The 15,000-nt window shown below is 51.7% G+C and overlaps 1 pseudogene; it reads left to right on the top strand.

Annotated features, from left to right (window-relative positions):
• LOC120907780 overlaps window positions 1–4,655 on the top strand; it is an 8,777-nt pseudogene extending 4,122 nt beyond the window's left edge.
• Window positions 4,656–15,000: the final 10,345 nt, after the last annotated feature.

Below are 15,000 nucleotides of genomic sequence, written 5' to 3' on the forward strand. Positions count from 1 at the left end.
AAAGCTGAAAGTTGGTTGGTCGATATGCCATATCCGCGAGGTTATGGAAGAGCAGAAATGCTATAAGTGTTGGAAGGTAGGCCATACGAGCTACCATTGTAGGGAACCAGACAGAAGTAATCTGTGCTGGAATGCGGTTTGAGTGGACACAAGAAGCAAGCTTGTACCAACTCTGTCAAGTGTTTGGATTGCGGTACGAGGTCACAGAACCTTCACGCAACGGGCAGTTATATGTGTCCCCGTAGGCGAACGATTAGATAATAATGGTTAGGTTGCTACAACATAACCAGAATCATAGTTATGCTGCATTTCAATTAATGTGGCAAACGATTAGGGAAGAATCTGCGGATATAGTGTTGATTGCAGATCCGTATCTGGCAACAACCAACGTCAAAGTGTTACGCAACGACGATAACACAGCAGCGGTAGTGGTTAACGCGGACTTACCAGTTAAGGTAGTCAGTAAGGCTCTGAAGGGTTTAATGATAGTTGACATAGGTGATATGCGAGTGGTTAGCGTTTACGCGCCACCTAGATTTAGTATGGAAGAGTTCCAGAACATGTTGGATAACACGGTAATGGCCGTAACCGGTATCCACAAATTCGTTATCGGGGGGACTTCAACGCTTGGTCAGTCAAGTTGGAACAACCAACTTGGCGAGCGTGGAGAAACCCAGAAACGAAGAGGTGAGTTGGTTTTATCAACCTTTGCGCAGATTGACGCAATTTTATTGAACGACGGCAGCACCCCAACTTATGTTGGACCAGGGCGCACGTCAGTAGTTGATCTTACTTTTGCGAGCCGAACCGTAGCAAGATCATTTAAGTGGGAGGTGTTATCTAGCTATATGAACTCTGATCATCGTGCAATACGAATAGATCTTGAGACGCAAAGCGTGCGTAATCTGTCCCGACCCATAACGGGATGGAGCATCAAGTATTTTAGCAAAGATATATTTGAAGTTATGATGCAAGCCGCTTTTGAGACCGAGGTCACAACAAGCGAAGACTTAATGCGTATACTTGTCACGGCGTGCAATGCGACGATGACTAAACGTAAGAGGTACACTCCTAACAAGAGTGCATTTTGGTGGACGTTAGAGATTGAGGCACTTCGCAAAGAGTGCAAACACCGCGATCGATTAGCGCAAAGAGCTTTTAATACTGATCTCTATTCTACTTTTAGGGACGAGTTCAAGGTGGCACGGAATGCCCTCAAGCGATTGATCAAGCATACCCGACAGAGGAAGTGGAAAGAGTTCCTGGGAACAGCGAACAACGCATCATTTGGTATTGTATATCATACGTTCAAGAAAGTGGCCGAGGGTTCGATTGGACCCCGAACCATGACATTGGACGAGTTTAGGGAAGTGGTGAGCGAGCTTTTTCCTACTCACCCAAACACGGTGTGGCCTGAATATCGTATCGATCAGCCACGAGAGTTTGAAAGGGTAACTAATGATGAGATTCTTGCGGTTGCCAGGAGACTACCTAACAAGAAGGCGCCGGGACCAGATGGTATCCCGAATGAGGCGCTGAAAGTTGGTATGTTGACTGCAACCGATGCATTTTGCAGGGTTTACCAAGGCTGTTTAGAGAACGCGAAGTTCCCCGATGAGTGGAAAAGGCAGAGGTTGGTGTTAATACCGAAGCCGAACAAACCACCAGGGGAACTGGGTTCAGTTCGCCCCATTTGTCTACTAGACGGGGCAGGTAAAGGTTTAGAACGCATCATAGTGCAACGGCTAAATGCACACATCGAGGAGGTCAACGGACTGTCTGACGACCAATTTGGTTTCAGAAGTCGTCGATCTAACAGTTGATGCGATTCAACGGGTAGTGGACATTGTTTCGGTAGCTAGAAGTAGAAACAGATACAGTGGACGGTATTGTGCGGTTGTTACATTAGATGTTACTAATGCTTTTAACAGTGCTTCGTGGTTGGCGATTGCAAATGCTTTACAGAGAATTAACACTCCTAAATATCTTTATGATATCATTGGTGATTATTTTAGGAATCGTGTGCTGATGTATGATACCACAGATGGACCGGCAGAGATTGCAGTCACATCGGGTGTACCTCAAGGCTCGGTACTTGGCCCAACGTTATGGAACCTCATGTACGACGGAGTCCTACGAGTTGCAATGGTGGAAGGTGCACGGATTATCGGCTATGCAGACGATATAGTACTGTTGGTGGAAGGTAATTGTGTTGATGATATTGAAATTCTCGTTTCCAGTCAGATTCGCATCATCGACCGATGGATGACCGACAACGGATTAAAGATAGCCCCGACCAAGACCGAGTTTATTATGGTCAGTTCCCATCAGAGGATACAGCATGGGGCTATCAGGGTAGGTGATCACGTAGTACATTCGTCGCGCAGCTTAAAGTATTTGGGGATGGTCCTAGATGACCGCCTCGATTACACTTCACACATCAGGTATGCGGTGGAGAGAGCGACGAAGCTATGGACCACCTTGGTAAGGATGATGCCTAATAAGGCAGGTCCGAGTAGTAATGCTAGGCGAGCAATTGCTCTTACTGTTGTGGCGAAGGTCCGGTATGCCTCGCCCATTTGGTGTCATACCCTTAGATTTGCTAACCGTAGACAATGGCTACGTCGGTTTTACCGGCCAGTAGTCCAGCGAGTTATCTCTTCTTTCAGGACAACTTCTCATGATGCAGTCTGCGTGCTTGCGGGAATGATCCTGCTTCATCTCCTCCTGGACGAGGACTCCAGGACTTTTCATCGGAGACGAGCAGAGAACATCGCCGGATCGGTTGCACGTAACATGGAACGTGTCACAACTATGGAACGATGGCAACGAGAATGGGATGAGAGTGTTCACGGTCGGTGGACATACCGTCTCACACCCGACGTCAACAGATGGATAAGTAGAAGATTTGGTGGTGTAGATTTCTTTCTTTCTCAGTTTCTTTCCAGCCATGGCTTCTACGCCTACCAGCTTCATCGGATGCAGTTAACGGGTTCGCCGCTATGTGATGCGTGCGAGGAACCTGAGGACGCCGAACACACGATATTCCATTGTGTACGTCATCGTGAATTGATCATCAGACTTCAGCATCAAGTCGACGAGGAGTTAACGCCGGAGAACATCATCGAAGTTATGTCTGCTAACAGATATAACTGGAGCATGGTTCATCAAGCAGTACGGACGATTATGATTCGACAACAACATCGACGACACGTCATCGAACGAGGCGAACGACGTGCTTTGCTCGCCAACATCCAGTTGGCCTTGCAGAGCAGCGACAGTGACGACGAGTAACGACAAGGATTCATCGTAGTTCATCGTAGCTTCATCGCCGAGGGCTAGACAGTGGCTAATCACCACTGTTGGAAGCCATTCGTTGCCTGGGATGATGGACATCCACCGCCCGAGTGACGTCGATACCCTAACGGGTGATCCACTCGGGGCCGGTTGAAGGCACGGAGGGGTTTTAGTGAGTAAGAATCTCACACTACCGGGGTTGATCACCCAGGTGTCTTATGCAAGATTTCCCTTCGATAACAAAAAAAAAAAAAAAAAGGTAGCCAAATGCCTCGTCATCTAATTAGTGACGCGCATGAATGGATTAACGAGATTCCCTCTGTCCCTATCTACTATCTAGCGAAACCACAGCCAAGGGAACGGGCTTGGATGCACTAGCGGGGAAAGAAGACCCTGTTGAGCTTGACTCTAGTCTGGCATTGTAAGGCGATATAGGAGGTGCAGCATAGGTGGGAGGGCTTCCTCGTGGAGCTCGCCTCTGAGATACCACCACTCTTACTGTTGCCTTACTTACATGATTGGGTGGAACAAGCGCGGGCCCCAGGTCCGGATCGTGCGCGCACCTCCTCCGGGGGCTGTGGCGGCGGTTCGCCTGCGCGCGCCCAATGCGCCGTGTTTCTCGCTCAGCGTCCAGTGTGTCGCTGGGTGGTGCCGCCGGGGAGACTGCATCGTAGCATCGTCGTGTGTAGCGTGTTACCCGCTTGTCCGACCGTGAGCCGTGGCCCGCAAGGGTACAAGCTTGCGTACGTCGGTGCATTCGTGGTGCACTGCTTCTGCGCGGTCGATCGTTTATGATGTCACGTTTGCCCCCGGTTCCGCGCGCCGCCCGGCTCGAAGACTCCTGGACAGGTCCTTTCGGTCCACGTCATGGACAGTGCCAGGTGCGGAGTTTGACTGGGGCGGTACATCTCCAAAACGATAACGGAGGTGTCCAAAGGTCAGCTCAGTGTGGACAGAAACCACACGCTGAGCATAAGGACAAAAGCTGGCTTGATCCCAACGTTCAGTACACTTCGGGACAGCGAAAGCTTGGCCTTACGATCCTTTGGTTATAACGAGTTTTTAGCAAGAGGTGTCAGAAAAGTTACCACAGGGATAACTGGCTTTTTTTTTTAAATCAATCGGGTTGTTTTATTTATAACAGTTCATACATACGTGTTATTTGACCCAACCCTCGCCTAAACCGCCCTTTTGCCCTGCGAAGGGTCTGAGGGGGTTGTTATGCTCATATGAGCAACCTTAATCCGTGCATAGCGCACCTATCTTTTTTTATTTTTCATACTTCGTTTTTCTCCTATTTTAGATTCTTCATATGTGCCTTTTGAGGCCTCCCACTTTTCATCTCCTTCTTGTTTATTCTTCCAGCCTATCGGAGGACAACTCAGCCTCAACCGCGGCTGCGGCCTCGGCTTCGGTCAGCCCTACGCGGGGCACCTCAGCTGCCATTGTCACTGCTTCTGAAGGCGGAGCTGCATCGGCTGGTTGACTATCTCCAACGTCGTCGTTGTCATCGCTGTCGTTAGCTGAAGCTGGTCGATGTGTGCCGTGCATTTCTGCCCGGGCTGCGCGCTGTCGTTCCCTAAGCTCGCCACCGCGAGACGGTTAATCTCCCGTCTCCGCTCAGTCCTTGGTGAGGGCGGTGGTGGGGCTGGGCGTTCAGCTTGTCGCTGCTGCGTTGCGGCTCTTCTGACTGCGTTGCGGTTGTCATTATACCGCCGCAGTCTCTCTTGTCGAAGGACGTCAGCGTTTCGGAGCTGGGCGTTGTCGGCAAGTACGCCCTGCTCGAACAAGGACGTACGGAAGTCGTCCCAGTCGCGCTGAAGCACTGACGTAATCTGCTGGGCAGCCTCGCAGACGTTGCTCCAATTCTGCTGACTCTCGAGCATGTGGGCCAGCAACGTGTCCGGATTGATGCCGTTCATCAGTTGCTCGCGAACATCGGCGAAGCGTGGGCACAAGAACATCGCGTGTTCGGCGCTCCCACGTACGCCGGGGCAATGCGTGTAGTCTGGGGACGAGGTGAATTTCATGTCAGCGAGATACTCACGGAAAAATCCGTGACCGGAGATTATCTGCGACAGATGAAAATTCACCTCTCCATGCTTCCGCGACTGCCATGCACCGATGTCCGGAATGAGGCGGTGTGCCCACCGGACGTAACTGCTAGCTTGATGACTAGCCGCGTCGCTGTCCCAGGTGGCCTGCCACTCGGCGATGGTCCTATCTCGTTCCTCCTTCCTTAGCTGCGCGCTGCTTCCAGTCCCACGGCGGCTGTGCACCCTGGTGTCCTCGCGGATGGCTCTGCAGATCGGCAGTAGACCCGCCAGCAGCACTGCGGTCTCGTACCGAACCGTCCGGAACGTCCGGGCCACGGCGATGGCTGACTTGCGCTGGACTCGCTCCAGCAACCTGCGGCACTCGCGAGTGTTCAGCGCCTCGTGCCATACAGGTGCAGCGTAGCGCATAACCGAATCAGCCACCGCTGCCAGAAGACGGGACTTCGACATCTTCGGCCCCCGGTGGTTCGGCATCAACCGACTGACCGCCTGCGCGGTCTGCTCCGCCCGCTGCGTCACTGCAGTCACATGCGGCAACTAAGATAAATGGTCGTGGACCAACACGCCCAAGTGTTTGATATAACGCGAAAAAGGTACTGCTACTCCTCCCACGTTGATGGTTATGTGGCTTGGAGGCTGCTTCAGGCTAGAGATTATGGTCATCTCCGTCTTAGCCGGTGCCAGCTCCAAGTGGTGCTGCTGCATCCACTGGTCGACTGCTGACACCGCTGCTTCCGCCACTGCTGCAGACTCCTCCGGCGTCCTACCCGGGGCCAGGACGACCAGATCATCGGCGTAGCCAATGACTTTGACCTCGTCGGGTAGGGGAATCCGCAGCACCCCGTCGTACATTACGTTCCACAATGTTGGGCCCAAGATGGACCCTTGTGGAACTCCCGCGCTGACGCAACGTACGACGGGTCCCTCGCTGGTAGTGTAGATCAGCTCCCGATCCGAGAAATAAGACTGCAGGATTTTCAGCAGAGCTGAGGGGACCCCTTTTCCCGCAACGCGTTGGCGATTGACTGCCAACTTGCAGTATTAAATGCGTTGCGGACATCCAGCGCAACCACCATCAGGCAACGTTTGTCGCGGCTGTTGGTGCGACCAAACGCGCTGGCCGTCTTGCCTGCGTCCACCAAGCTTTGGATGGCACTGATGGTGGATCGTCCACGGCGAAAGCCGTACTGCGCGTCCGAAAGCTGCGGTGAATCCGGGTCCTCGAGGTGTCTGTTCAGGCGATTGAGGATAAGCCGCTCCAGCACTTTGCCTAGTGCGTCCAGCATGCACAGTGGCCTGTAGGAGCTGCTTTCTCCGGGGCTTTACCTGGCTTGGGCAGCAGTACCAAGCGCTGCCGTTTCCACTGTTGCGGAAACGTACCAGTGTTGAGGCAGTCCTGGTACACACGGCAGAGAACCCCGGGTACTTCTCAATCGCGACCTTCACCGCAGCATTGGGGATCCCATCCAGTCCTGGCGCCTTCCTTAAAGCCATATGAGCCGCGATCTCCTGCAGCTCTTCGGGGGTCACACGTTCTAAATTGGACGCTCCCGAATCGACATCGCCGGTTTCCGGCCAAGAGACCGGTGGGTGGGTGGGGAACAGATCGGAAACGATCCGTCCCAGCTCGACCGGGTCTGTCTCAGGCGGTACACGACTGCCGCGCAGATGAGACAGAACAACCTGATACCCCATTCAAACTCGTTCTCCTCGGCGATGTCGATAAGCTTAGCAAACTCTGCGCGTTTGCTAGCTTTAATGGTTTTCTCCAATCTGGTCTTCGCAGTCCGGTGCTCAGCTGCGGCGAGACTCCTCTCCTGCAGATCGGCGGTTAGGCGCATCCGTTCACGGGCCGCAATGCACTCATTCCGCAGCTCTTCAATTACCGGTGACCACCAAAAGACGTCGCGATGTTGATGCTGCAACACGTTGGGGGCCCGCTGCATGGCAATGTCGCACGCGTCGACCATTGCGTCGACTAAGCCAGCATGGGTCGTCGCCTGTTCCACAAAGTTCACGTCCTCGAGAGCAGAACGGAAACTCTCTTCATGGAACTGCGTGGTAATCCATCGCCTACCAGCGCAGATAACGCGTTGCCGGCCGGCTGACGGACCACCATTCGACGACCCGCGGGACTGTTGTTCTGCTTCCCCAACGGTGTATGTCACCAGTTGGTGATCGGACCGGGCAAACTCGTGCACCTCCCACGTTTCTGGCCGAGCGATGGACTGAGTGGCGAAGCAGACGTCAATGACGCTGCTGGTGGCCGCTCCTCTGCCAATGAACGTGGGTTGATTCCCGGAGTTGACCACTTGTAGCTGGACACTCTGCACTAGCTGCAGCAGATCTTCACCTCTCTGGCTGTTCCTGGCACTACCCCACTCCGTGTGCCAGGCGTTAAAATCGCCGGCGATGACGACGTGGGAGTGGGATGATGCCTCCAGCTGAACAGCAGCCAGAAAGCCTTCATAGTCCTCCTCTGGGCGTCTGGGTCGAGCGTAGCAGCTAATGAAGACGATGCCACCAATCTGTGCAGCTACAACTCCAGGCACAGGACTGCGCCACACCCGCTGGATTGGGTAAGAGCTTGTAGCCACAACTGCTACCGATTTGGCGGCATCGTACGCCCAACGCCCGTTGTTCGCCGGTGGTCGGTAGATGTCCGACAGGAGCAGGACGTCAGCACGGTGTTCACGCGCTGCTTGGAGCGCCAAGTCCTGCCCTGCCTGACAGTGATCCACATTGATTTGCGCAACTTTCAGATTGAAGGCGAAGCCGGATGTTCGCAGCTCATGTGCCCAATGCGATGAGGTCCACCGCAGGCCGCGCACTTGACGTCGCTGGAGCAGTCCCGGGCTTTGTGACCTTCACTGCCACACCGGATGCAGAGTTGCTGACGGTCTGTCGGGGAACGGCATGCGTGAGCAAGGTGGCCGCGCTCCAGGCATCGATAGCAGCGTTGGCGCTCAGGTGCTGCCTTTTCGACGCCTCTGACTTTGCTGATGCAGCCACACAGTCGGAGCTTCGAACCCTCGAGGGCAGCGGCAGCCTTAGCGGGCAGGCGGACTCGAGCTCGCTGGGTGCCATCTTGCAGCTCCCACGCGCTCACTCGGGCGATTTCAATCGGCTCCTGGAACTCTCCCTCAATGGCCTTTTGATGTCCTCTACTGTTGCCAGAGGATCGATGTTCGTTATCAGGACATCGGCCATGTCGGTGATCACCCGGGCTAGTCCGGCGTCACCAACAATCTCCTGAACTTCTGCACGGACCAGGCTGGCGTTGGCCGAATTGCTTAACTCCATTCGGAGGTTTGCGGCGTGGCTGCGCTTGCCCATTTTAAGGTGGTCTGCAAGGCCCTTGTGCGGGTCTTGTTTAACCGCATCCCGAACTTTCCGGTACAACGTGTACCAGGAGTGTCCGGCACTCGGGACCACTCTATCTTGTCCGGCCTTGGCCAGACCTTTGCTGCTGCCGCTGCTGCTGTTGATGCGCCTGCTGCCGGAGTTGCGGCGGAACATACCGCTCACCCTGATGTTGCTGCTGACGCTGCTGCTGCTGTTGCTGCTGCTGACGCTGCTGCTGTCTACGCTGGTGCTGCTGCTGCTGTTGCTGCTGTGAGCCAGCGACCACCTGTTGCTGCTGCTGCTGCTGCTGCTGCTGCTGCTGCTGCTGCTGTTGCTGTTGCTGCTGCTGCTGGGAACGTGGCTTACCCGTAGCTTTTCCGCGATATCTACGCCGCACGACCTCACTAAAGGTGAGTTCCGGCACAACGTCTACGCGGACGGCTGTCGATGCCCGCTGCGCGGCGGCATGACTGCGCGCGACGTCGACGCGCGGGGCTGCTCCTGCTCGTGCTGGTTCCGCTGCTGCTGTTGTTGTTGCTGCAGCTGCGGCGCAGAGGGTCGGCGCGGCAACGGAGTCGGAGGTTGGCGCGGACTAGCTGACGGTTGTCCGCCGGCAACCTTTGCTGCCAGAAGAGAGTTTAGCACGTCTCGGTCGCGCTGATGTGCGGCGGCGAGCTTCTCCATCTGTGCCTCCAACTTCTCCTCTCGTCGTTTTGCCTCCTCCTTTCCTCTTGGTAGCAGTTGGCACATGCCAGTTATCTGCTCGGAGAGGCGAGCATTTTGCTCCTTCATTTCTGCATTCTGCTCCTCTAGTCGTTGGATTGTTGCCTTAAGCAACTCGAGCTCCGGTGTGGCCGTGGCGGCCTTGGATGCCACGGCGGGCTTGTTGTTGCCTGTGACACTGACCCTAGGCAGCGCCACTCGAGGCTCGGTCACAAACAGCTTCGAGCCAGATGCCAAGCTGCTACGGCAGTCCACAGAGACTGACCTCGCACTCGCGCGCGTTGACATCCCGGATGATGCCATCATCTTTGCCGACTTTCAGGTTGGTGGGTTAAATAACCCTGGGGTCGATGTGACCCCGGGGGTCGGTTGACCCCGGGGGGTCGAGATGACCCCAAGTATGCAGCGCCGTCTAGCTGGTGTTCTGCCGCTCAATCGCTGCTGTAGAATCCTTCTTCCACGCTGGTTTTTCCACTATGGTCCGACTTGCGACCCCCCTGGTGGGCTGGGGGGGAGGGGTGGCGGGTGGCGAAAAATTACGAGAGGGTGCGTCGCTCACGTGGGGAATGGATCCGCACCAATCCCGAATTTTTCCGGCACTTTTAGGATTTTTCGAAAAATTCGAGCAGTTTTCGAGTTGCTCGAACTACTCGAATCGAGCAGATTCGAGCTGCCGCGGGCACTACACTTCTTCTCCCGAATTTTCTGCGCACTTTTGTAAACTCGAGCACTTTTCGAGCAGTAACGGACTTTTCAAATTTTTGCCCCTTGGGAACTGCTCCCCGGACAAAATTTGTCCCTTGGGTATTATAGAACTGTCACCAAGAAACGTCAAAAATTTTTTTCACGATTTTCACAAATTTTTTGATGCAATCTTATTGTACGCATAAAAACAAGCACAACGGTGAAAACCGCACACGAATCCGAGCAAAACTCGCGGAGTTATTCGCGATTTGCTATTTATTTCGATTTTTCCGAAAGCACGTGCTCCGGCGGTAGCACCCCGACACTTTTTATTTTCTCGTTTTTTCACCGATTTTCGTTCTGTTTTTTAAATTCACGTTCAGCGTCACTACGCGCACCTTTAAAATCACATCCGGCACGAATCCGTGCGTTTTTCACTGAGTTATTCACATTCAAAGTTCCCCATACAAATTGTATGGGGATGTAAACACACACTTTTATGCACTTTAAACTTCTCAAAACGTCTCGAAAACACTTTTAAACGCTTTAGAAGCGTCGAATTATCCAGAATCGAGTGTTTCCGGCGCTGATATCACACAGTTTTGCGCATTTTTTCCACACCCGGAAATTTGGTACTACCGGGGGGGGGCAAATGTACACAGAACAACACGAATTTTTTAAAGCGCAAAAAAATCACAGAAATTCGACCAAATAACACTATCTATAGGTAAATTGGGTGCTCTGAACACGATTTTGAGGGTTTCAGAGCGATCCGAGGCCGTTTTACACACTTTTTTTGCACACTTTGTCGGAGCGTGTTTACATACGTCTGTACCCGACGGCTACTCGATGAACACTACAGGGATAACTGGCTTGTGGCCGCCAAGCGTTCATAGCGACGTGGCTTTTGATCCTTCGATGTCGGCTCTTCCTATCATTGTGAAGCAAAATTCACCAAGCGTAGGATTGTTCACCCTTTCAAGGGAACGTGAGCTGGGTTTAGACCGTCGTGAGACAGGTTAGTTTTACCCTACTGGTGTGTGCTTATAGTCGCTATCTTAACGGAATTCCTGTGCAGTACGAGAGGAACCACAGGTACGGACCACTGGCTCAATACTAGTCCGACCGGACTTTGGTATGACGCTACGTCCGCTGGATTATGCCTGAACGCCTCTAAGGTCGTAGCCAATCCGAGCTGATAGCGCTTCTCAAACCCATTAGGTGTTCGGAAGCTAGCGGGCCTAACAACCCTCTGAGATCCGTTGGAGTCTGCGTCTGCAGCCCGGCGTCTCATCCCGCTATACCTAGGCCGCAATGAGTGGAGTTCGCTGCACGTGTTAGTACCGTAACTGGGAACGCCGTTGGCTTGAGCTCTGCCCAACGTGGATATACCTAGTTTCGACACCTATCAACCGCCCGCAAACGACGGGACTTCAGGCTGGGAGCTGCGAGTTGTAGAGATGCGTTCGCATCGATCCTCTCAGGCGACCCATGCTTGGTGGTTTGTCCGTGTGCCCCTTCCTCGATGTGCGCAAGCTCGTCTTGGTCTGGGGACCACGTCGACACAGGGGGATACTCTTGTGAGAGCATGAGTGTACTAAGTTGAGTGTAGCAAGGGAACGCGTGCCCCTTCCTCGTTGGCGTAACTAACCATCTTGGTCTGGGGACCGTGGTACCGTGCTCTGGTGAAGCTTGGTGCGTGCTCCTTCCTTGTCAGACGAGTGACTTGACCTGGTCTGGAGACCGTTCCTTTATACTAGTGGACAAGAGTTGGCTACTTCCGTGTCAGACGAGTGACTTGACATAGGATGGAGAAGGACACTTAACACTAATGAGCTTGTCGGCGTGCCTCGTTCTCGACTTGATTGTCTTGATGTGAGGACCGTGCGGACCACACCAGTAAGCTTACACATGCTCGTTACAAGTTGTATAAGTTGACCCGTTTGGCCCGGTTGCCTTGCACATGATGGTGTTGACCATGTTCGGTTAACAGGTCGTGTGTCGAGGTGGTCGGCCTTGGTAGTAGGATGTCTTGTGCATGTGACGTGTTGACCTGGTTTGGTCGGTGTGTCGTCGTGTACGAGATGACCTACTTACCCGTTAGTTTTCCAAGTTGTATCATGTGTTGACTTAGTTGACGTGTCATGTGCTTGGATGATTAGCGTACGGGTCATGTATGGTGCGCTTGCTTCAGTTGAAGGGATGTACTAGTACAGTTGTATTAATTGTTTATTTCACGATCTGGTCTTTTGGCTGGATCGTGAAAAACGCTAAGTCCCAAATCCTGAACTCGAGAAGAAAGCGCCAATGACAACGTTTTTGACTGGAGCTCCCTAGCATTCGGCTCTTTTTCTACTTTGAAGGGATGCACTGTTGTATGAATTGTTTATTCACGAACTGGTCGTTTGATTGGATCGTGAAAAAAAATCGCTCAGTCCCAAATCCTGAACTCGACAGGAAAGCGCTGATTGCAAACATTTTGACTGGAAGTCCCTTGAAAATGGCGTTTTCGTTATTGGCATTATGTGGCACGTTTATTGTGGCTAGAACATTAATTATTCACCAAATGGCACCAAAGCTTGGCAAAAGTCGCGAAACACTCCTATCTCGACGCACCAGCAATCGCAACTTGATGCAAAATAAATTGCACGAGCTAATGATACTTGTACCATGCACAGTACACCGTACCAAAATATACCCCTGAAAGTGTGCAATTTGGTGCTACCCTAGGGAATATGTATGGGAGAAGCCTAGCTACGTGTGTCGCACGTTCCAAGTTGCATGGACGTCGAACAGAGGCATGCAAAAGCACCTATCTAGGGAATTACTCTACGTTCTAGTAGCAAGTGCGATTTTCCGGTCCAGCACGGCAGTACGCCTGCACGCATACACTCCATGTACCAAAAATGTACCAACCTAGGCGTTGCTCAGTAGCTTTTGGCGGCACATAGAAAAAGTATTCGAGTTCAGATTTTTGGGACTTAGCGTATTTTTTAAAACTAACAACGAAAATTAAATTATAAATCGGTAAACGGCTAGGAGTTGCTCAGCAGCTTTTTGCGCAACGTGGCAAAAGTATTCGAGTTCAGATTTCTGGGACGTAGCGTATTTTTCAATCATAATAAACCGAATCAAACATAACAATGATGAAACTTACACCATGTCCCAAGGTTGTGCACAAAACGTAACGATAAAGTGCTGGCGAAGTTAGAGGTGCACCAAAATTGTGTACCGATCAGGGAAAGTACTCTACGTTCCTATGATTTGGGTGAAAAGTGTTGATTAACTGCTGGTTAGAATAGACAGTTGCTTATCATACACATCGCAAACGAACACCCCTTAGTGAGCATTAGCAAAAGTCAATGGCACAAAGCAAATTGCAATACAAACTGATCAAGTACATTAAAGAACGCTAAGTACCAGGACTTCTTTCCAAGAATGGTGTCCGCGACGGAGGGCAAGCGTCCTTCCCAGGTTTTCCTAGTAAACCTTGTATGGTAAACATACCCAAGCGTGTCTGTAAGCACGCAACGAAAGTCACGAACGGGCACATACCTAGGGAATGTACTCTACGTACTTGGACTTTTGTCCAAGAATGGTGTCCGCGACGGTCGGGCACTGCGACGCAATAACCAAATCCTAGGATTGTAACTTTAGTGTGCACAAACATAAACATTAACGCGTTCGCTCGGGCTGCGCCGTCCGTGTTGAACACAAATGTGGGTGATTATATGCGTGGAGGGACAAAAACATACGAGGAGGAGACAGTTTTCTGCACGATGTGCACAGAGCTCATTTCGTCGTCCCGGGCGAATGGAAAACACAAACATCGCGAGTATCGTTCTAGGTTTCTGTCTATAAAAGGGCAGGCCAAAAGGTGACCGGTTGAGATAAGCATTTTAAGCATACAAACACTTTATTGGAACTTTTGATACAAAAACAAGGTACGTACATGTAGGTTGTACCAACATGGACATCTATGAACGCGTACGCTCGGGCTGCGCCCTCCGTCTTGTACTTTCCCTGATCGGTACACAGTTTTGGTGCACTGCTATTCCGACCGGCAACTTGTACCAACATATACATCCATGAACGCGTAAGTAGTGTACTTTCCCTGATCGGTACACACTGTTGGTGCACGGCATAAGAAAAGAGCTAAAATGGTCAAACTCAATCCATTTCAACAATAGATAGTCGATAGTAGCTGTGCCGATGAAGTAGGGCACGATGCAAGTTAATGTTGTTTAATGAATAACATGTCCGCCATACATTTCAGTACAAAATTGCTCGGTCAGACCTACAAAGTGCTATATCTCGAATACGAGGCGTCGGACTGGGGGTTGTAGAACAATTTTAAGTTCGTCTAATGATTCTACATCCGATTCTGGATAGCGGTTTTTGACCACTTTTCAATATTTTGTGACACCCCGAACCTAGGGCAGCTCCCTAGCTTTTTCAAAAATGTGCACCGAACGGGCCGGAGAGCTCGTGTGGCTCAAAACATGTTTTTCGCTAAAACACCTCAAAACGTGTAAGGAACGCACCCTAGCTCTTGTTTTTCAAAAGTTATGGCCATTTAAAGTGAGGTGGTTTTTTGCTTCAAAATAGCTATTTTACCCGTCCCTATGGCCATGCTTTAAATTTTCACGAAAATGCAAGGTCAGACCTAGGCCGGGCCATATCTTGAATACTAAACGTCGCAGACATTGGTCGTAGAACAATTTTAAGTTCGTCTAATGATTCTACATCCGATTCTGGATAGCGGTTTTTTGACCACTTTTCAATATTTTGTGACACCCCGAACCTAGGGGCAGCTCCCTAGCTTTTTTCAAAAATGTGCACCGAACGGGCCGGAGAGCTCGTGTGGCTCAAAACATGTTTTTCGCTAAAACAC

Source organism: Anopheles arabiensis, assembly GCF_016920715.1.
Source record: "Anopheles arabiensis isolate DONGOLA chromosome X unlocalized genomic scaffold, AaraD3 X_pericentromeric_contig0019, whole genome shotgun sequence".
Lineage (NCBI taxonomy): Eukaryota > Metazoa > Arthropoda > Insecta > Diptera > Culicidae > Anopheles > Anopheles arabiensis.